The 22,836-nt window shown below is 41.1% G+C and overlaps 1 long non-coding RNA gene across 1 annotated transcript in view; it reads right to left on the bottom strand.

Moving 5' to 3' along the window:
• LOC132691737 (uncharacterized) overlaps positions 1-22,836 on the bottom strand; it is a 33,903-nt gene that overhangs the window by 5,852 nt on the left and 5,215 nt on the right. Inside the window, exons 2-4 of the long non-coding RNA XR_009615967.3 lie at positions 16,781-16,975; positions 10,959-11,045; positions 2,879-2,940 (exon numbers count right to left, since the gene is read on the bottom strand). This is a non-coding gene — a long non-coding RNA (uncharacterized LOC132691737). The remainder of the gene's footprint in view (positions 1-2,878; positions 2,941-10,958; positions 11,046-16,780; positions 16,976-22,836) is intronic.

Here is a 22,836-nt window from a genome sequence, read left to right as displayed (position 1 = left end):
TCGAGTGCACACGGAACATTCTCCAAGATAGATCACATACTGGGTCACAAAACAGCCCTTAATAAATATAAAAGAATTGAGATCATACCATGCACACTTTCAGACGACAATGCTATGAAACTTGAAATCAACCATAGGAAAAGTCTGGAAAACCTCCAAAGGCATGGAGTTTAAAGAACACCCTACCAAAGAATGAATGGGTCAACCAGGAAATTAGAGAAGAAATTAAAAAAATATATGGAAACAAATTAAAATGAAAATACAACAATCCAAATGCTTTGGGATGCAGCAAAGGCCGTCTGAGAGGAAAATACATTGCAATCTAGGCCTATCTCAAGAAACAAGAAAAATCCTAAATACAAAATCTAACAGCACACCTAAAGGAAATATAAGCAGAACAGCATACACTCCAAACCCAGCAGAAGAAGAGAAATAATAAAGACCAGAGCAGAAATAAACCATACAGAATCTAAAAAAACTGGAGCAGATCAATGAAACCAAGAGTTGTTTTTTTGAAAAAATAAACAAAATTGATAAACCTTAGACAGTCTTCTCAAAAAGAAAAAGATGACCAAAATAGATAAAATCATGAATGAAAATGGAATTATTACAACCAGTGCTTCAGAAATACAAGTGATAATCAGGGAATACTATGAAAAATTATACACCAACAAACTGGACAACCTGGAAGAAATCGACAAATTCCTAAGCACCCATACACTTCCAAAACTCAAACAGGAAGAAATAGCAAACTTGAACAGACCCATAACCAGTGAAGAAATGGAATCAGTTATCAAAAATCTCCAACAAATAAGAGTCCAGGACCATACTGCTTCCCTAGGGAATTCTACCAGACATTTAATACTCTTCTCAAGCTGTTTCAAAACATAGAAAGGGAAAGAAAACCCATACTCATTCTATGAAGCCAGCATGACTTTGATTCTCAAACCGGACAGAGACCCAGTAAAAAAGAAAACTACAGGCCAATATCCCTGATGAATGTGGATGCAAAAATTCTTAGTAATATACTAGCAAATCATATTCAACAGCACATACAAAGAATTATTCACCATGATCAAGTGGGATTCATTCCTGGGCTGCAGGGCTGGTTCAACACTTGGAAATCAATGTGATACATCATATTAATAAAAGAAAAGAACCATATGATCCTGTCTATGCAGAAAAAGCAAGTGACAAAATTCAACATCCTTTCTTAATAAAAACCTTGCAATGTTCTAGTTTAAACAAAGTGCATTCTTCTGAGGCTCTTGCTCTGAATGGCTCCAGGGTAGAACCTAGTTTGAAAAATAGAGCTATAAAATGCAAAGAGGCACCTGGAAGACAAAAGCTGTTCATTACAGAAGACAATGGGCTAAAGTTAGAATTCAGTGCCTACTTCTGTCTCCTGGCAGGCTGGCTGTCTGGGCAGAAAAGAAAGCCTGAGAGCTGGTGGAAAAGGAAACCTTTATTGGCTGTACATGAGAGTGAAAATTTGCAGGAGTTCCGTATTTTCATTAACAAACAGGAAAAGCTGTATTTGGCAATTTTTCCTGTCTCTCCCATCAGGAAATAAATGCACCATTGATATAGAGGCAAGGGTGTCCTGCTCCCAGCTGGTTATCAAGTGTTTGGAACCTGGACCTGATACAGTAGTTCTTCAAAAGGCCTTTTCTGTGTTCACCAGGTCTGAAGAATAGTGTGCATATGAGAATCATGTTTGATACAGAATGAAGGCATGTGTTCCCTTTACTGCATTTAAGCAGAGCTGGCCAAGCGCAAAGCACTCAGTGAAAGAAGGCCATCCTTCCCTTGATTTGAAGTTAGTGTTTGCTCTCACATAACAGTGGACCACAGTGGCAGTTTAGCACCGATATTTGGGTTCTGCTTGTGTGAAGTGAGTGATGGCCCAGTTTTCCCTGAATATGACCCAAGACTTAGAAAATTGCAAATTGGTGGGAATGGCTACAAGGGATGCCAAGTCTCTACATTACTGATGGTAATGAGTTATGCTAGCCACGTTTATCTACCTTCATTTCTCCTTGCTCCATGTGTAAGGCCAGACCCTTTCCAAACTTTCATGAGTACCTACCCACATCTATCCATATCCATCTTGGCACCTTCATATGCCCTACACCTCTCATTGTGAACAGAGTTCTCATAGGAAGTTACAAGAGGTCCTGCTGCCAATCTATGGCTGAGTCACCAGCACTCAGCCAGAGGTCCCAGTATAAATTGGAAGATATTGCTCTGAGACACTGAATCTGAATGGACTCCAGAGAGATGTTAGTTTGAAGAAAGGAGCAAAAGGATGGAAATAAATAGGCAAAGGGCCAAAGTGTTTCATTACAAAGGAGAGCAAGATGAAGCTGAGAAGGTCATGCCTAGAACCAACTCCTGAGAGGCTAGCGGTTGTCTATAGTAAGAAACACTGGCGGACATGGGCAAAGAGAAGCATTCATTACTTACACCTGGGTGCCCATGTGGCAAAAGGCTTGCACTTTTCTTTAAGAGAAGGAAGGCTCCGGACCTTGGCTCGTTTGTATCCCCTACCCATCAGGACATAGAAAGGGAAGTAATTCAGTGATAGCAGGTCAGGGGTCCTGTTTGTACTTTAGGTATTGTCACCAAGTCATGGTGCAGTATTCCTTGTAAGGGCTTTTTTGGGCTGAATTTTCCTGAAGTTTGTTCATGCCTGATCCACCTGCCTTATAGGATGAAGACATTTCAGTCAGCCAGGGAGGGAGGCAAGCTGGCCACCCACCATGGGGATTACCATTGCCAGACAAGCAACAGGTGCTCATGGACAGGAGGGTCATTCTTCTTTGAGATGAAGGAACTGATTGCTCTCACATAGCACAGGGCCAGAGTGGTAGTTTACCACAAATCCTAGATGCAGCTGTGTGGCTGACAGACCGGTTCCACCTGGTTGTGACCCATGACCTAGTTATGAAAACAGAAAATGGGTGGGAAGGGTTATAAGGAAGGGCAAGCTTCTACATTACAGAGGAGATTAGGATAAAGTTGGGAATGAGATGTCTAATATAGTTTCTCCTTCATCCAGAAGTAAGGCCAGATCCCTCCTAAGCCCTGGCATTGCCTGCACATGGACACTCTGCTGGGCATTTTCAAAGACCCTATGCCTCCCATTGTCAGCATACTTCTCAAAGGTAAATAATGATGGGTCCTGTGTCCCAATAATGCCAGAGACATCAGGACTTGGCCAGATTTCCCAACTTAAAGGAATGTATATTTCTCTGAGATACTCACTCTGAATGACACCTAGGAAGAAACTAGTTTGCAAATGTTAGCATTAGGGACCAGGAGATGGTAGTGACCTCTTTGCCAGTAGTGCAGAGCACTCCCCGAAGGGTTGAGTTGAGGGCGAGTGTTAGGTGAGGGTGAGGCTTATGGATTGTGTTCCTAGGCCTCTAAGGTGATGGTGAGGGTTAAAGTTGGGTATTTGCCCACAATCCTTCACTCCAGCTCCATCCCAGTTGTTGCAAACAGCACAACTTCCTTTTCTATTCCTAAGTAAACTTGTATCAGTCTTGTGTCCCAAATTCCTTGTTTGGTCTGACCTGAGATCCGGGTCTGAGTAGGGATAGTCATGACTAGGGTTAGGATTAGGGCCTGGCAGTTTGTAGGGGTAAATTTTTCAGCAATGCATAACCCTCCCTCTAGGGCTGGATTGAGGGCAAAATCAGGATTTGTGACAGGCTTTGGTCTCAATTCAAGGGCTAGGCTGATTTTGTGGTCTAGAGTTAGGATTTTGATTAGAATCCTGTTTTCAAGGCTGCATGCCAGTCCTTGCATCCTGGTCCTTACAAGTGATAATGCATCCATCTTTGTTCCTAGCCAAGTCATCTTGCATCATTCATGTGTCAAAATCCAGTTGTATCCTTGGAACTAGCACTCAGGCTCAAGTAGGGCCAGCCGAATGGCTAGGATTAGGGTTAGGCTGTGAAAAATTACAAAGGTCTATCTGCTGGCAGTGCAAGACCTACACAGAGGGCTCAATTTAGCCTGAGTGTCCATCAGTGTTTGGTTTGGGGTAAAGGGCTAGGCTGATTATGTGGCCTACGATAGGGTCTTCACACAGAATCATACACTCTGGCTCCATCGTGGTCTTTGAAAATGGCACCATTTCCTCTTATGGACTTGGGTGAGCAACTTGAGTCAGTTATGTGTTCCTAATCCATTGTTTCCTCAGATCTAGCATTCAGGCCCATTTAGGACCGTGGCTAGTGTTATGGTTAGGACAAGGAAAATGGTAAAGGCTTATCTTCTGAAAGTGCGAAGATGTATAGAGAGGGCTCAGTTGATGTTGTCAGTGTGAGGGTCAGCCTTAGGTTCTGCTTCAGGTCTGATCTTTGCAAACAGCACCATTTCTTCTTATGCATCTGATTGAGGCACTTGAGTCAGTTATTTGTCCTAAATCCACTGTTTCTGTCTTCTTGTGATTCAGGCTTGGGTCGAGATGGACCTATGGCTAGAGTTATTGTTGGGACCCAGAAGATAGTAGGGGCCTATCCACCAGCAGTGCCAAGCCCATTACAGAGAGCTCGGGTGATGGTAACACTAAGGTAAGGGTGAGGCTTAGTTTTTGGCCTCATGAGTTAGGTGGATTGTGTGACTTAAGGTCAGGTTTTCACACAAAATCATACTTTCTAGTTCCATCCTCATGCCCAATGGCAGTTTGCCACTGTGTCCCTGCATGCATCAACTTCAGTCAGTCTTGTGTCCCAAATCCATTGTTTCTTGAGACTTGAAATGTGGGCTTGGGAGGACCACATCCATAGGAAATGTTAGCGTTAAGGCACAGGAGACAATAGGTCCCTATCCTCCAGCAAGGCACAATGCCCTCATCTTTGAGGATGAGGGTTAGGGTGAGGATCAGCCTAGGTACAGCCCAGGGTGCAGGGGCTGGGCTGATGGTATGCGGTCTGGTTAGATTATCTGTCTGAATCCTACTCTTTTGCTCCATCCCAGTCATGGCCAAGAGCATGGATTCCTTCTGTGTTCCTGGTTGAATAATATTGCAGTGGTCATGTATTCCAAATTGGTTTTTTCCCCATACATAGGATTTTGGCCAAGTTACAACCAGTGACAATGCTAGAGTTAGGGTTAGGGCCCAGGAAATGGTAGGGGCCTATCTGCTGGCAGGGAGAAGCCCTACCTGGAGGACTGAGTAGAGGGTGATGGCCAGAGTGAAGGTCAGTCTTCAGGTTTATATTCAGAGGCTAAGCTGTTGGTGTGGATTATGGTTAAGGTTTCACTCTGAATCCTACTGTCACTTGATCCGGTCATTGGAAATGGCAATGATTCCTTCTACTACATACATGGCCAAGTAAACTCACATTAGTTCTATGTCCCCAAATTGTGGTTTCCAAAGATCTGTACTCTGGAACCAGGTAGGGCCAGAGCCATTGCTAGGGTTAGGGTTAGAATCTATTAGATGATAAGAGATTATTCACCAGCAGTGCAGAGCCTTCCCTGGAGGGCCGAGGTGAAGGGTGAGTTTTAGGGGGAGGGTCATGTTCAGGGGCTATGATGATGGTATGAGTTAGGGTAAGATTCTCTCTCAGAATCAAACTTTCTTGTTCCATCCTGGTTGTTGCAAAAAGTGTGATTTTTTTTCTCTGCTTGGGACTGAATAACCTTGCATCAGTCATATGTCTCATATCTGTTGTTACCACCAACCTGAGATTCAGGCTTGTAAAGAGCCAGGGCCATGGCTACAGTTAGCTTTAGGCACCAGGAGATGGTAGTTGCCTGTCCAGCACTGGTGTGTAGCACTCCCCAAAGTTCTGATGGGAGGGCAAGTGTTAGGGTGAGGTTCAGGCTTATGGATAATGTTCAGGACTAGGGTGATGGTGAGGGTTAGTCTTAGGTGTTGGCTCACAATCCTACATTCGAGCTTCATCCTGGTCATTGCATACAGCAGAATTTCCTTCTCCATTCCTGTTTGAGTTATCTGGAGTTAGTCCTGTTTCCCAAATTCCTTTTTTGGTCAGACCTGGGATCCAGGCCTTTGTAGGAACAGAGTCATATTTAAGGTTAGGCATAGGGCCTGGAAGGTGGTAGTGGTCCATCCACCAGCAGTGAACAACTCCCCACAGAGTACTGAGCTGAGGACAGCTCACAGTGCTGAGCTCTCAGGATTTGTGACTGGCTTTGGTTCAAGATGCAAGGCCTAGGCAGTTTGTGTGGTCAAGGGTTAGGATTTTGCTCAGAATCCTACTCTTTGGCTGCCTCTTGGTCATTGAAAATGGCATCATTAGCTTTTCTGTCCCTGGTCGAGTCATTTGGCATCAGTCATGGGTCACAAATAGTTTCTTCAGAGCTATCATTCAAGCCCTATTAGGGTCAGAGCCATGGTTTGGCTTAGGGTTAGTGCATGAAAAATGGTAAAGGCCTACTTGGAGGGCTCAGTTGAGAGAATTTGTTAGTGTGAGGGTCAGCCTTAGGGTCAGGTTCTGTAGTCAAGAATACTCTCTACAGCATTGGTATCATTCAGATAATGAGGAGAGTTTCTCAGACTACCAAAAACTAAACAGATCATGATGACTAAACAAGAATATCAAGAAATATTAAAAGGAACTCTTTCAGTGGAATTGACAGATGAAAAGTGTCAGTATAAAAGTAGAAAATACAATGCAATGAAATGAATTTTTCTGTACAGAAACCATTCAAAGAATTTACAGAAAAGGATAGAAAACATATACCATATACCTCTAACGTGTGGAGGAAAGGAGAAAACAAGGGGTCCAGTCAAATTATGATCAACTTTGTATACAGCTATATATAGTAGAGGTTATATACAAACCTAAAGGTTGCCAAATATCAAAAACCACTATAATGCACAAAGAATTAACATAACGGAATCCAAACATATCACTAAAGAAAATCAGGAAAACATGAAAGAGATAATGTCATGAAAATGATCAGAGAAAATCTTCAAAAAAAATCACAAGACAAGTAATAAAATGGTATCCATCAATAATGACTTTGAGTGTAAAGGGGCTAAATTAATTCATTAAAACCATAGGGAGGCAGAATGGATTAAAAGACAAGACCCACCCACATGCTGCCTACAAGAGACCGATTTTAGACCTAAAGTCACCTACAGATTGAAAATGAGAGGATGGGGTAGCATTTTTCATGCAAATGGTTATCAAAAGAAGGCTGGAATAGCAATCTTATATCAGTCAAAATAGACTTTAAAACGAAGACTGTAACAATAGAAAAAAAGTTCACTATATCACAATAAAGGGAAAAATCCAACAAGAAGATACAACACTTGTAAATATATATTGACCCAACTTAGGACAACCCAAATTCGTTAAACACTTACTAATGAATGAAGGAACTAATTGATAACAATACTAGTAGGGGACTTTAACACCCACTTACAACAATGGACAGACCATCTAAACAGAAAATAAACAAGGAAACGGCTTTGAATGACCTATGGACTAAACGGAATATTAACGAATGACCAGATGGACTTAACGGATATATTGAGATCATTCCATCCTAAAACAGCAGAATACATATTCTTTACAAGTGCACATGAAACAGTCTCAGAACATATCCCATGTTAGGTCATAAAATGGACCTTCACAAATACAAAAAGACTGAAGTCATTCCATGCACCTTTTCTGACAACAGCACTATGAAACTGAAAGTCAACCACAAGAAAACATCTGCAAAAACCATAGATACATGGAGGTTAAATACCATGCTACTAAATAATTAATGTGTCAGTCAGGAAAAGAAGAAGAGGAAGAAGGAGGAGGAGGAGGATGAGAAGGGGAAGAAAAGAAGAGAAAGAAGAAAAGAAGAAAAAGGAGGAGAAGAAGGGGAGTGGGAGGGAGAGGAGGAGGAGGAAGAGGAGAAGGAGGAGGAGAAGAAAGCACCACTGACACAGGATTCTGCCTGTTCTCTGATGTCTAGCACTAACACTGGAGCCACAGGAATGAAACCCCCAAAAAACTCAGCATCTTTATGTGGCTGACGTGAAGGAAGTGACCCTTTAAGGTTCCAGGATAAAGCTCAGGATCTACAGGCACCTGGGCTGTGCAAGAGATCTCAGTCTTCTGCCATTCCTTTTTCTGTCCATCCCCAGTGTATACTATTTACTTATGAGGCATCCTCATGTCACCAGGACAATGAGCCCCATATTTCCAAATGAAAACCCTGGTGGCCCAAAAAGGACTGCTATTGTGCTTGAACTGTAGACTCAGTGTAAAATGTTCTGACATGTCCTTCCCTATCCCAAGTCTTCACCAACCCAAGGCTCCAAGCTTCTCTTGGCTCTCAAAGGCTTCCAGCAAGTATAAAGCATTTATCTAGTAAATTAGAACACAGACATCCATTGATGGAGAACCAAGACCAATTGACCCATTCCGATTACATGGAACCCTGGAGAATCGCACTGATAACACAACACACTACAGGAGAACACGGAAGCCTTTTCTTCTGTACTTATTGTATACCCTATGGGGAGTTAGCTCATCATAATTCCAGATGACCACAGAGTTACACTGCACTATCCTAGTCCTTTCCTCTGGGAGTGGGCTAAGGATGACCCTGTGTCCAGCAGAAACCTACCAATTTCAGGAATTCCTTGACCATGTTTGGGCCTTTGAGCACACAGCTAAGAAAATGGATGCTGCAGCCTCATGGCAGAACTCTATCTTCTTTCTCTCTTGTCACTTACTCAGGTCTGATTTTTCTTGAACGCACCATCAATATGTGTGTGCCAGTGCACATGTGGGGACTGGATGGTAAAATGACCACACATGGAGAGCAAGTGGGCACAATTCCTCCCAGAACATTAGACTCTCTCATTTCTAAAGCAAACCTGATGGGAGGGATTTGAGCCATGGCCTAAAAAGGCAGAGCCCAGCCTTATCCTCTGGACTCTTCCCACCTCCTGTGACCTGGGCCAGTCCTAGTCTCTTGACCAGATCAGTCACTCTACGGTACAATGAGAGCTTGCATAGAGAACTACAAAAGCCAGTTCTCTAGAAGATGGGATGTCAGCTTCCCTTAACACTGCATAGGGTGTCAGGTGGGGAGTGTTCAGCCACACCTGTACACTAAGTGTCCCTGTGTGCCTAAAAACCTGCATAAAACAGGCAAACGTTTGGGGCCAAAATTTGGAGGAAAAATCAGGTCTATGTCCAGCACTAACACAACAGTGCATGAATGTGCTCCCTGTTTTAAGAGGCATGGTAATGCAGCAAAGTCTCCACTCAAGAAGTGGGTCTTGAGCAACCACCCACCACACTACCACATACATTTCCCAGAAGAGAAGGCCTAGATATCAACCAAGCAGAAGCACTATATCTCAGAATCATAGAGCCTACTTCTACACCTGCCTCTGCTGCTAGGCATACAGAGATCTGTCCTTCAGAAGGACACAGATCCTTTCCAAAGTGACACAGTGCTCCAGTGTCAAAGTTCTTGCTTTGCTTAAGGGTGAGGTTTGGGCACCTGCAGTAGATGTCAAAGTAACAGTGACACAAATAGACTACAGATATATTTCTTCTTCATATAAATGATCCCCAGATGTGGCTGATTATGGCTTGCCCACCATTGGAGATCACATATCATTGATCTCCCTGCTCTAACATGTCAGGATATAATTTCCTTTTTTTTTTTTAATTTAAAAAGGCAAAATCTATACTTAATGCATTATGGTGGAGCTAGAACATCAATCATTTACATAACAATTAATTGGTCCTGAAGAAAAATCATTCATTATGAAATAAATTCATATAAACTAGAACTGGTATGTTGAGCTACACTTTTTTAAATTGATCAAGGATTTGAAGTGTTTTATTATTTTTTCCCTGAAAACACTTTATCCCAATGCATCCTATGTTCATGTATGTCTGATTTTCATGTTTATTAAGCACAATACCAAAACAAAATTGTGTGCAGGAGTTAAATTCTCCAAGATAAAATTCTGAGTCAGGATAGAAGGGTCAAAATGGGAGTGTACAAATAGCAAGATAAAATAATCTGCTCATTTTTTTCCAGATGTATGCCAAATTTTTATTTAATTCTCATTCATTAACATAGTTAGCATGCAATATTGGTTTCAGGATTAGAATTAAGTGATTCATCTCGAACAGGCAATACCCAGTACTCATGATAACAAGTGCCCACCTCAATACCCATCACCCATCTATCCCATACCCCACCCACCCAGAAAAAGAAATCACTGAATCAATCTCACTGACAATTTCACCAAAGATACTTTGTAAGATACTTAGAAATCAAACTGACCAAAGAGGTATAAGATATGCACTCTGAAAACTTATGAAGGAAATAGAAGATACAAAGAAATGAGAAAAAATTCCATGCTCATGGTTTGGAAGTGGAAACGTTAAAATATCTCTTACACCCAAAGCAATCTACAGAGTTAATGCAATCCTTATCAAAGTACCACCAGCATCTTTCACACAGGTACAACAAGCAATCCCAAAATTTGCATGGAATCACAGAAGAGCCTGAATAGCCAAATTAATCTGGAAAAAGAAAAGCAAAGCTGGAGGCTTCATTGCGGAACATATTCCAAAGAGCACACACACAAAAAAACAAAAACAAAAACAAAAACAAAAGCCTAATGATTTACAGTGATCAACTTACGTATTCCAAGTACGCTTGTTTTTATTTTGTCTTTATACTTACAGTTCATCAGTACTATGATAAAATCAACTGTTGGCTACTCAAATATTTAGAATACATTAAGAAAAATGGGAGAAGAATGTGATATCATGAAACTTCAGTGGTTCTTTACATTTTCTAATCAGAAGTGTTTCAAAATATTCAAACTCACTATTCCCATGTGATAGAAGAATTTGACAGAATTCAACAACCACAAATGACAGACTGCCTTTCACGTGAATTTAGGTATTTCTATACTTGTGTCAGATATCAGTTACCTGTTTGGAGATCACACAGAATGACTCAAAGCTCAACCTCCAGAAGGCTTCCCACTTTAGTCCAATGTTATATTATTGTATAAATAGCTGAAGACATAAAACAAAGAGTGATGTGTCACTGTGTGTTTAATGCAATCCAAAGAAAGATACCATGCTGCAAAACAATCAGGTTAGATGTGAAATAGAGTACAGAATATAAAACCCAAATGCACTTCGATGCAGGTGGTGCTGGAAAGAGCCCACCTCACTTCAGGGGCAAAAAAAGACTGAGATTAGGGATTAGAGTCAGCAGAGACTGGTGTTCCCTCAGACAGTGACAAGAAACTAGTCAAGTTCCCACTCTAGTGGTGTCCTGACACATAGATATTAGTTGTTGATGTTGGGGAAGAATTGTTGCTCTGTTGCTGAGAACTCAGTGCTTAGCAGGATTGTGTTGGCCCAGATGGTCACTCCCTGCTCTCACCACCTCCTGGAATGCCTGAACATACTTTATTCTGAGACTCTAATGGTTTGCCCATGCAAAGTCTATACTTGGAGAGGTAAGGATAGAAAAAGTAAACAGTAACTAAAACACCAGAACTTATTTCCACAGACGTGGATATGAGTCAGGAGCCAGACAAGAGCCTCCATACTACCATTGTTATATCACTGAAGGAAGGGAATGGAAAAGAGTGACAGCCCTTTTGCACACAGGGCCCCTAAGTTTAGCTCAAGGATGTTCTCCTTAGATGTGGCCCACTTATTTGGTGATATGACACCAACCTTGCCTCGGGAAAAGTGCTAGTGCCCTCATGTGAAGTTTCTACCATTTTCCTCTGAGATGAAGATATTTGGCCCTCGGTGCCTCCCTTCAGATTCCCTTGCTCTTACATTAATGAAGATTGCATTACGGGACATTGACATAATCGGGGAACAGTTTCTGATTTTAATCATAGAGTTGTGACTAGTTCCCAGTAACCTGGAATAGGCTGGGCAATGGGAGTCCATGGAACACTTATGCAAGACAAGCCTTAACCAAAAGAGGCACAGGGGCTTTGAATGTGGTCAGCAGAAGAGGTTTGCATGTGCACAGGGGCAGATGATGTTGGGAAGGGTCCTATATGCTTTCTGGAGCAAGGGCCTAGGGTCAAATTCAGCAGCTACAGGGCTGTCCTCAGACAGTGCCCAGTAATTCCTGGGGAGCCTGTACTCACACCATGTGTCATCACATAGTTAATTTATGCTATCAAAAAGTAAAGATTGACCTTCTGCCAAGAAAACTCTGTTTTTGGCAGGGTTCTGTTGGCATAGGACCATTTTCTTGCTCTCTGTCCACTCCTTTCAGGGAAGCCTGAACTACTGACCTCCTGAGACCCTTGGGGTTCATGCATGTCAAGTCCATTCACCGAGCAGCTTAGGGCACAAAAATACTCAACGACCGAAATACCAAACCCGAATCTGCAGACTTGTCAGGAGCAAGAGCCTAGCTTGTGACTCACAATGGTATCTGTCCACAGAAAGGCAGTGCTTGAAAGCTGGAGATAGCTTGACACATTCCAGACCTTCTTGAAGTTGGTTGGGGTGCAAGATTTTTGCTTCCATAATTCTCTGGTATAGCTAGCAGATGTTCCACTTCTCTTCAGGCAGGCCACAGGTCTTTCTTACTCCTTCGATACCAAGCTTGCCCAGGGAATTGTGCCTGTAACATTATCTAGAGCTTCATTCTGCTCTCACATGAGATGATGAACTCTAGGTCTCAGTGTATCCTTTTCAATTCTCTTACACTTATCCTAGACGTGTGTTCACTGGGAGACTTTTAGTGCCAGAGTCTGGCAGCAGTTTTCTCCAATTTTAATTGTGGAGTCATGCCAAGTTCCCATAAGTTTGGAATAGCTTTAGGAACAGGTGCCCCTTGGGTATCTTCCAGATCTACCTTGGGAACAGGAGGTATTGGGCACTTGATTGTGTTAATCACAGGAGGATTGCTTGTGGGTAAGGGCAGGTGATATTTTGTTGGGAAACAGTTGGCCTCACTTCTGTGAGAAAAGCTGATGGAGATGTGGCCTTCAGGGCCACATTCAGAGGAAAAAATCACACAGATTGAGCTGATTAACTCGCAGCGAGCGTATATGAATATTGTCTTTCTACTCCCAGAACAACTAATTTTTGATATCAAGAGGAAAATATTTCCCTCCTAAAAACTTGGGGAGTTTTGTTTGTTCAGTGTCGATTTTCTCAGTGTTTATTGCTGTGCTCTGTGTCCCTGCCATAGACTACCTGAACATCCTGCTTTCTGAGCCTCTAAGTGTTCCCATGTGCCCATTCCATTTTAAAGCAGGTAAACATGAAAGAAACTACTCAAAACCCTAAAACTCAGAACCCAGTCCCACAGCCTTGCCATCAGCCCATATTGAGACTCTGCCCCCAAAATCATACTGCTTTTACCCTCTGGCAGGAAAAGCTGCAAAGCTGGCAGGTGTCCTAGCTTTCCTACACTGTTTGAATTCAAATGTAGGGCTTTTATGCTACTTTAGGACTCCCAGGGGGAAGTAAAATATGTTCCACTTCTCTATGGTGCCCAGTTTTTCCCTAGCCCCAGGATTTCAACATTCTCTGGGAGGTGTGCCAGTCACTTCATTCAGAGTTTTATTCCATTGTCATCTGAGACAATGAATTTGGACCAAATTCATCCCTTCCAATTCCCTTGTTCTTTTTCTAAGCAGGTTTTCCTGTGACAGACTGAGAGTCCTAGCCTGGAAGTCTCTAGGGTTTTAAATTTTTTTTTTTCAACGTTTTTTATTTATTTTTGGGACAGAGAGAGACAGAGCATGAACGGGGGAGGGGCAGAGAGAGAGGGAGACACAGAATCGGAAACAGGCTCCAGGCTCCGAGCCATCAGCCCAGAGCCTGACGCGGGGCTCGAACTCACGGACCGCGAGATCGTGACCTGGCTGAAGTCGGACGCTTAACCGACTGCGCCACCCAGGCGCCCCTAGGGTTTTCATTGTGTAGTCCTGATGTTATTGAATCAGGCTGGAATGCAGGCGGAAAAACCAAGTGGCACTCAGAGATCTTGGTGGATCAGAATTTATTTAACACTGGCGGGCTCAGAGGAGACCATTTCTCCAAAGTTCTGAGCGCCGAATGCAAGCGGGAAGTGTAATTTATAGTTGTCAGCCTCCATATTTGTGGGGGAGGGTGGTTTCACTCATGGGGAAAAGAGGGCAAGAAGAACCTGCAAGAGGGGTTTCTAAGCCAGAGACCAGAGCTTGTTGTAGTCCCATCAGCCATCTTGTGTAAACTTTATTCATTTTCCCAAAATTCCCCCCTTTGATGCCTTTAAAAAAATCTTTTATTAGGCATCACTTTTTAGTTCTAATGATTGGTACCCTCGGAGGGTTAAAATAAGTGCTGCAGTTTGGCGAGAAACAGTGTTTCCAATAAAACTTACCAGGGTATTTAGTATACAGGGGTCAATGGTCACAAGTAAAATTATGGAAAAGAGGGGCCCTGCCAGGGTAGGGAGCCAGGATGCCCAGTCTGTGAGATCCCATTCTCTCGATTCAGTAATTTCCTGTTGTCTACATTGAATTCTTTCCTTGAGTCCCTTAACCTTAGTTGTAACTATTTCTGACAGGTTTACAAAATAGCAAAATTCCTCCTCCAGAAAGATACAAGTCCCTCCTTTTTCTGAAGTGAGGAGGTTGAGGGCCCACGTATTTTGGAGGAACACTGCCACCAGGGAGTTTATTTGGCTTTGTAAGGTTACCACAGAATCAGCCACCTATTCCATGTTTTCATTTGTCACTTGAGATAGTCTATGGTATAGTCCTACAGATGAACCTATGTCCCCTATTTTGGTTCCAGTTCCTGTCACAATTCCTGCTCCTATAAGAACAGGTAGCAGGATTGCCCGTTTAGGCTGGGACTTGGGGCTAAACGCTGTTAGGAATTGATCTTCAGTGTACACGGATATCTCTGGGGTTAGGAGGATGGAAAAACATATCTGAGTCCACTTGGCCTCTAAGCATCGGTAGGCCAAATTAAAACACAGATAGAACACCCCAGGGGTTGAACATAGGGTTGTATTCCTCTGTAAAGTTATATTTCTTTCACACAGAGAGGTACCGTTCATACATCAGGAACTGTACAGATTAGATTGTTGTCATTTGTGAGACGGATCCCAGTGGCCAGGAGTCCAATTAAGACAGAGGTGTTGGTTTTTAGATTTTCAGGAGCTTCCCATGTCAAAGGGATAGGAGTGGCTAGGTAAGCTCTTCGGCTGAGGGCCATAACATCCAGCAGGTTTGGGTGTGATTATTTTATGGAGGACTTGTAGAGTTGGCCCAATGCTGGAGTGGGGGAATTGGTATTTGATTGAGGGATGAAAGGTTCAATCCCTGGTAGGCTTCCAGGGGAGTTGTTGCCTTTGTGGCTTGTATTACCCTATCCTGGGTATCCTATAACTTTTTGAAAGGCCCTGTCTTGCACACCTCCCCTGTCTGAGATCTCCCATTGAGGAAGGAAAGTGTAGTGAGCTCGCTTCCCTCTCTGGAGGCCCTCGTTGTGACATGTCTTCCTGAAATTTTGGGTTATCTCTATGGTCCAATACTTAGTCCTTGGGGCAGTGGGTGACTGACAGAGTGGGTGTTTCTCCCTTGTAACAATCTTTGTGGAGGGAGGTGAAGGGACTGAATGCCCTTGACCCCTTTATTGTCATATAACAACCCTGGGGGCAAAGTGGTTAAGTGGCAGTTGTGAGGGTGAGAGAGGTTATCATAATATACAGGCAATACTTAATAATGTTCCCAACCATAAGAGGTATGTGAGATCTAGCATGCATCTTTTGTCCCATGTCCACCTTGTTGGTGCAGTCTCTATCAGCCCAACAGTAAGAAGTAAGATCAGGGCTATGATACCAGTGAGGGGAAAGGGCTGGCAGAGTTGCATCCAAATCCCTGGGCTTGGTCCCCATGTAGATTCCTCAAGCTTCTTCCGTGTGCAGGCCAGCCAGCTTCCGGGTGTGGCTAGAGCAGGGCTGGAGATCTCAGGGGCCAGTGTCTTTTTGAGGGTCAGTTTAAGTAGGTTGACTGGATCTGGATAGCTTCTTCAGGTTGAGGGTTCCTCGGAGGTGGCCTTCTTAGCTCTGGAGTGATTGGCCCATGGGGTGATACCTGAAACTGAATCCTCTATTTGGTTGTATGTCTATAAATTCCATCTCTAAGTCTTTGAAAGGGGCGGGTTTCTGGTAACTGTCAGATCAGGCTTAGGGAAGATATGGTTTGCATATTTACAGATCCATTCCAGTTGTTTAAATAATCATACACCCAAGGGGTCTTATTATCCCCATAGAATAACAAACACAGAAGATTGTCTATACATGAAATACTATGACAATTTTTATGAAGTTTACCTCAAGTTGTCTAGTTTAGGCAAACAAAAAACATTTAAAGGCAATCATAACTAGAATTTAACATCCATAACGGTGCATTGTTGAAACATAGTTGTTTTCTCTAAAATCCCCCTCTCCAGAGATAGCCAAATTGAGACCAATGCATTTGCAGAACAAATCCAGTCTTAACAAATCTGGCCTAATTATTTACATAAGCTCAGCAAGAGTAGCGATTGATCATGAGGATCTTTTAAAGCTTGCTTTGTTGGAATATTTTATAAGGAATCTCTGGGTTGAACTTTTAGTAGCCTCTCCAGGCCAGAAGCCAAGCCAAATACTTGCCATCAGACAGGCTTTCAATACCTGTAGAATTGAGCGAATTCCTCTTCATGAGGTCCTCAAGATATCCTGAGGTTCCTGAACCTGCCAGGAAGTGACCTTCTTTACTTACCTGGTGAGGCTGCTGGGAGAACTGTAAGCCAGGCACCAGACCAACAATTCCAAGGGGCTTTATGGGTCCATGTTTTATAATGCCAATCCTAGTTCCTTAAAGCTGTCTGGTCATATCTGAGTCTATGAATGTCATCCTCAAATATGACATTCCAGTCAAAGCCTTGGTAAAACAACCAGTATTTTCAATAGTGACCTGTTATAAGATGAACAGATTCTTATTGAACTTATGCAAACAATTGTAATTGCCATGAAAGAAAGAATACTCATTGAGAGTTTTGAGTTTCAGGGGAATTATGTACAGAGAAAAGATAAATGCTTTAGTTTACAAGCGAATATTTTATGACATTTTTGTATATTATAGATATCTTAAGAGAAAGTTTCCTTAATCTGGAAGAAGAAACATTAGAGAAGCAGCAATATTTTCAAAAAGAATCACAAAATGTTCCTAATTCTTGTTTAATTTGAATGCATCGTTTTAGTTCTGGAAATTCTTACCCATTTTAGTATTAATCTTAAAGATGTCAGATACCTGTATTTGTCCCCAAAGTCCTTTTTATAAATCTCCTTGAAGAAGAAACACTTTTTTTGAGAGAATAAGAACAATTATAAATGGCAAATTCTCAGAAATAGACATTGTTAAAGATCTGATGAGAGTTCATTATGATGCAATTGGCAAAGAAATTCGGTTATTTCTGTGACACATAACATCTCAAGTAATCAGACTATTGAGTGATGACCTTATATCAAAACATTAAAATTTTAGGAATTGCATATATTTGGGCAGGTTTATCATTGTATGACAGTGCTTTTCCAAGTAACTTAGCACCCCAAATAAAAGGGCCTAATTGGTCAAGAAGACTTCATTTACCATTTAAATCCTGAGAAGTTTGTTAAAACCTCAGAAGTCATAAGTGAATCTTAAATAGGATTACAGATCTTAAAATTACAAATTTTACAAATTTTACAAATTTTAAAATTACAAATCTTAAAATTTTATTTATTCAACCAAAGTTGCAATAAAAGATGCCAAAGGTGAATGGTATAGCATTATACAGTTGTTATCAAAACCTAGCTCCTTTAACATTGAGGTTTTAATTAAGTAATCAAAGACCTGATAAAGATGAAAGCTAAAACTTTGATTTTCCTGGAGGATAAACCATTGTTTGCATTGTATTATCAAGAGTAGATCAACAGTTCAAGAAAACTTTATCATTTGAGCAGAGAGAAAAGCAGAATTTCAAACTTATACCAGTGTACTTTAAAAGTTCCATTCATCTCAACCTTCTGCAACTTTCTTTTGCTTCTAAATTTTGTCCCAAGCCATTTCTTTCCAAATAACCAGTCTCATTTAGCACAAAATTACTTTATTCTACCCTCAACAAAACTGTATTTCCATTCCTTATATCTTTCTTATATACTTCCTATTTTCCTACATACAGGGTAGCTTTTTTTTATATTCATCAGTCTTAAGTACACTGAGCAGAAATTTAACTCTTAGGAAACCTTAGTCTCCAATTGAGGACTTAGTAACCAATTGAGAGGTATTTACACCAGAACCATTTAGATGGTAAATTCATGAACAAATTAAGTACAAAGCATGTTTTTCAATAGGTCCTTATAGCCTTGATTTTACAGCAATAAGAAGTTAAAAACACAAATGTTCAATAATCAAAGCTTTATCATCCCATCCTATTTGGAAAGTTTCAGGTTACCAAGGACCTTGAAAGTTATCTAAAACATTACCCATTAAAACTTTGAGACAGGACAGGAGCCAAGATGGCAGAACAGCATGGAAGCTTTTTGTGTGTCTCGCATCCGTGAAATACAGCCAGACCAACACTGAACTATCCTACACACCTAGAAAACCAATTGGAAGATTAACACAAGAATCTGCACAACCTGAACCACAGAACTCAGCAGGTACATGACATCTGAAGAGCTGAACTTGGGGACCAAGAAGCCCCGAAAGGTAGGGAACTGTTTTGCAGGCGGAGAGAAGATGGAGAATGGAGAGTGGAGGAGCATACAGGAAAAGCACCCCTCCCCAAAAGCAGCTGGAGAGAAAGTGAAAAATTAGAAAGAGCCACAGGGACTAAACTAAAAAGGGAGAAAGGAGAAAGGAGAGGGTTTAAATTCCATGAAGACTGTAAACAAGGGGAGCGCAAAGTCTGCAACTCTGTGCAGTTCGATACCTGCTGGTGCTCTAGTGGGAAAGGTGAATCCCCAGGAACAGAGTGGGGTCTGGGAGGTTCTCGAGCCACATGGAGAAAAGCGGTTCCACTGTTGGAAGGACATTTGGTAGAGACTGTTGAAGCTACCTGGTCTCAGCAGACCCCAGAAGACAGCCACATTCACTGGTGCTGGGGCAAGGTTGTTGAGGGTGAAGCCTGGTGTCAGATGTGTGTTGTGATTTTCCATGGTTCCTGAAATGCTGAGGCTACACTATCTCGTGATTTTTTTGTGGAGGCGGGCTGGCACCTGGCTGCAGTCTTGGGCACCGGCAACAGCAGCATCCAGTGGGCGTTCCTGGGTGCATCTGACATTTTGCCATTGCTCATTTGGCCATTGCTCTGTAAGACCCTCCTGCAGAGGGGCGGAGTGGGTCAAAGCCGCAGTCCTTTGGAAGTAAGGGGCCGGGGAAAACAGCCACATCTGAGACAAAACTTGGGAGAGAGGTACTGCCTGGGGCCTGGTCACAGTGGAAAAGTGGGGAGTGGATGAGACCTGAAGACAGAGGACCGTGCATGACTCCTGATCCAGGAGAACAGACTGGGTGGCTGGGTGGTGCCATTTTTTCACTGCTCCCACACATGGGCATGCGTACCCATGAGCACCATAACAATCCACCCCAGTTGGCTAGCAGCACCATCTGGGGGGAGCGGAGCTGTTACACCAAGCCCTGCCCAACTGGGACAACTTGACTTTTCAAGAACACAAACCTCACTGCCGGCTTAATCTATGGACTATAAAGAGCTACATGGACTGACCTCTAGGGGAAAACAAAGCAATTTCAGTCCTACTTCAATCTGTTAGCAGGTTCATCTATTCAATTATTTTTCTCTCTTTCTCCTTTTTGTCTTTTATGATTCTTTTCTTTTTCTTGAATACAGAAAGAGAAAAAACTCATTTTTATTTTCAATTTTTATTAAAAATATCTGTCTTTAATTTTTATTACTATATTTTTTACTTTTGTGTATTTTTTTTCCAAATTCTACTTTACTTCCATCATTTTATTTTAGTCTATTTCAGTGTACACACCTTTTCAAATTTTCAATTTTTTTTCTTCTCTTTTCTCTTTTTCATTTCTTTTCTTTTTCTTGATGCAGAAAGAGAAAAATTTCATTTTTACTTTCAATTTATTTTTAAAATATTTTTATTTAATTCTTATTACTATATTTTTTGCTTTTATGTCAATTTTTTCAAATTCTATGTTACTCCCATCATTTCATTTCAGTCTACTACAGTGTATTCACTTTTTCAAATTTTCAAATGATTTCTTTTTTGGTCTTTTCCTTTTTTTATTTTTTATTTTTTCTTTTTCATTTCTTTTCTTTTTTCTTAAATACAGAAAATGAAAAAAATATTTCTTTTTAATTTTTATTAAAAATATTTTTCTATAATTTTTCCTACTATATTCTCTATGTTTGTGTATTTTAGTCTACTTTAGTGTATTCATTTTTTCAAATTCTCAATTTCCTTTTTTTCTCTCCCCCCACCTTTTTTTTTGTTTGTTTCTCTAATCTGTCAAACCACTTTCTACACCCAGACCAAAATACACCTAGGATCTAGCATCATCTGTTCGATTTTTGTGTGGGTGTGGTTTTAATTTTAGTATTTTTAAATTTCAATTTTCTACCTCATTAATTCCTTTTCTCCCTTCAAAATGACAAAACGAAGGAATTCACCCCAAAAGAAAGAATACGAAGAAATGACAGCCAGGGATTTAACCAACACAGACATAAGCAAGATGTCTGAATCAGAATTTAGAATCACGATAATAGGAAGACTAGCTGGAGTCAAAAATAGATTAGAATCCCTTTCTGCAGAGATAAAAGAAGTAACAAATAGCCAAAATGAAATTAAAAATGCTATAACTGAGCTGCAATCACGGATGGATGCAGTGGCGGCAAGGATGGACAAGACAGAACAGAGAATCAGCGATATAGAGGACAAACTTATAGAGAATAATGAAGCAGAGAAAAAGAGGGAGATTAAGGCAAAAGAGCACGATTTAAGAATCAGTGACTCATTAAAAAGGAACATCAGAATCATAGGGGTCCCAGAGGAGGAAGAGAGAAAACTAGGGGTAGAAGGGTTTTGTGAGCAAATCATAGTGTAAAACTTTCCTAACCTGGGGAAAGACACAGACATCAAAATCCAGGAAGCACAGAGGACTCCCATAAGATTCAACAAAAACCGACTATCAACAAGGCATATATAGTCAAATTCACAAAATACTCAGGGAAGGAGAGAATCATGAAAGCAGGAAGGGAAAAAAAAAGTCCCTAAACTACAAGGGAAGACAGATCAGGTTTGCAGAAGACCTATCCACAGAAACTTGGCAGGCCAGAAAGGAGTGGCGGGATATATTCAGTGTGCTGAATCAGAAAAATATGCAGCCAAGAATTCTTTATCCAACAATGCTGTCATTCAAAATAGGAGAGATAAAAAGTTTCCCAGACAAACAAAAGTTAAAGGAGTTTGTGACCACTAAACCAGCCCTACAAGAAATATTAAGGGGGACTCTCTGAGGGGACAAAAGATGAATATATATATATATACCAACAGCAAAAAAAAAAAAAAAAAGATTAGAAAGGACCAGAGAACACCACCAGAAACTCCAACTCTACAAACATGATAATGGCAATAAATTCATTTCTTTCAGTACTCACTCTAAACATCAGTGGACTCAATGCTCCAATCAAAATACATAGGATAACAGAATGGATAAGAAAAAAAGACCCATCTATATGTTGTTTACAAGAGACCTAATTTATACCTAAAGACACCTACAGATTGAAAATAAAGGGATGGAGAACCATCTATCATGCTAATGGTCAACAAAAGAAAGCCAGAGTAGCCATCCTTATATCAGACAATCTAGACTTCAAAATAAAGACTGTATCAAGAGATGCAGAAGGGCATCATATCATAATCAAGGGGTCTATAGACCAAGAAGACCTAACAATTGTAAACATTTATGCGCCAAATGTGGCAGCACCCAAATATGTAAATCAATTAATCAGAAACATCAAGAAACTCATCGATCACTAATACCATAATAGTAGGAGACTTCAACAACCTACTCACAGCAATGGACAGATCATCTAATCAAACAATCAATAAGGAAACAATGGCTTTGAATGACACATTAGACCAGATGGACTTAGATATATTCAGAACATTTCATCCTAAAGGAGCAAGGTATACATTCTTCTCCAGTGCACATGGAACGTTCTCCAGAATAGACCATATACTGGAACATAAATCAGCCCTAAGTAAGTACAAAAAGATCGAGATCATACCGTGCATATTTTCAGGCCACAATGCTATGAAACTGGAAATCAACCACGAGAAAAAACTTGGAAAGGTAACAAATACTTGGAGACTGAAGAACATCCTACTAAAGAATGAGTGGGCTAACCAAGCAGTTAAAGAAGAAATTAAAAGCATATGGAAGTCAATGAAAAATGATAGCACCACAACTCAAAGCCTCTGGGACACAGTAAAGTCAGTCATAAGAGGAAAGTATATAGCAATACTGGCCTTCCTAAAGAAGGAAGAAAGATCTCAGATACACAACCTAACCTTACACCTAAAGGAGCTGGAAAAAGAACAGCAAATAAAACCCTAAACCAGCAGAAGACAGGAAATAATAAAGATTAGAGCAGAAATTAATCCTATCGAAACCAAAAAACAGTAGAACAGATCAATGAACCCAGAAGCTTGTTCTTTGAAAGAATTAACAAAATTGATAAACCACTAGCCACTTTGATCAAGAAGAAAAAGGAAAGGACCAAAATAAGTAAAATCAAGAATGAAAGAGAAGAAATC

The sequence above is a fragment of the Panthera onca genome, chromosome B1 (assembly GCF_046562875.1).
Source record: "Panthera onca isolate mPanOnc1 chromosome B1, mPanOnc1 haplotype 2, whole genome shotgun sequence".
NCBI classification, from domain to species: Eukaryota; Metazoa; Chordata; class Mammalia; order Carnivora; family Felidae; genus Panthera; species Panthera onca.
Note: the sequence above shows the minus strand (reverse complement) of the source record. Positions and strands in the feature narration are given on the sequence as shown.